Consider the following 1,211-nt stretch of genomic DNA (forward strand, 5'->3'; position numbering starts at 1 on the left):
TAGTGTAAGGTGAGCTTTGGTGCCTGCAGGAATATGATGGCAAGCAAAGTTACTCCCTGAAAAGTGGAAGTAGAAGGTGATGTGGCAAAGGGAGCCAGGTCAGAGTCAGAGGACCCTTGCAGGGAACATCCATTGCCTCCTGCTGTCAGACCAGCTCCTCTCTGGAGCCTGCTGTCCCAGCCATATTCCATCCACTAATGCTCTTCCCAGAAGCACCAAAACGTGGGTCAGGCAGTCAAGTGAATAGGTGCAAAGAATTGATTAGCTTTTTTAAGGTGCTTAATGTCTTAGTTGGGTGGCTATAACAAACTGTCACAGACTGTGTGGCTTATAAACAACAGAAATTTATTTCCCACATTTCTGGAAGCTGAAAGCCTGAGGTCAGGGTGTCAGCATGGTTAGGTTCTGGTGACAGCCCTCTCCCGGATCGCAGTCTGCCCTTTACTCACTGTGACCTCACATGGCAGAGGAAGCTCTCTTTGGTCTCTTTTAGAAGGGCATTTTTCCAAGACTATACTTTCAGAGATCATTTCTATAGTTTGTTTCAAGGGCATTGATCCTACTCATGGCTCCCATCCCCATGACCCGATCACTTCCCAAAGGCCTGACCTCCAAATGCCATCACGCCAAGCATTAGGTTTCAACCCACAGATATGGGGGGCGGGGCGTGGAATGGGGACAAAAACATTCAGTGTACAGCACCTGGGAATGTTAGTTACTTTTAAAAGTCCTTATTCCCTCTGCTCCTCCCTCTACCCCACCCCCACCCTGCCCTGCCTGCGTGTGTGTGCACGTGCGCGCTCTCTGTCTCTCTCTCATAAAATCTTTAAAAAAAAAAAAAAAGGTAGCACAGAGGCATCTGGGTGGCTCAGTCGGTTAAGCGTCTGCCTTGGGCTCAGGTCATGATCTCGGGGTCCTGGGATTGAGCCCCACATTGGGGTTTCTGCTTAGTGGAGAGTCTGCTTCTCCGTCTCCCTTTGCTGCCCCCTTCCCCCACTCATACTCTCCCTCTCAAATAAATAAAATTCAAAAAAGAAAAAAAGACTTTCTTCCCTTTATCAGTGATAAAGGGAAGATCTGCCATAAGAGTCAGAAAACCCCTGTTAATGCTCTGCCTTGGTCCATCTCGTGCCCAAATGTTCCTCCTGAGACAAGAGGGGTTTAATGATGCTCCCGGCACCTCCTGGAAGAACACACACTATGACATTTCT

The 1,211-nt window shown here is 48.5% G+C and overlaps 1 pseudogene; it reads left to right on the forward strand.

Annotated features, from left to right (window-relative positions):
- Positions 1-507: 507 nt before the first annotated feature.
- LOC125101346 (uncharacterized) lies at positions 508-584 on the forward strand (annotated as a pseudogene).
- Positions 585-1,211: the final 627 nt, after the last annotated feature.

This window comes from Lutra lutra, chromosome 5, assembly GCF_902655055.1.
Source record: "Lutra lutra chromosome 5, mLutLut1.2, whole genome shotgun sequence".
Classification (NCBI taxonomy): domain Eukaryota; kingdom Metazoa; phylum Chordata; class Mammalia; order Carnivora; family Mustelidae; genus Lutra; species Lutra lutra.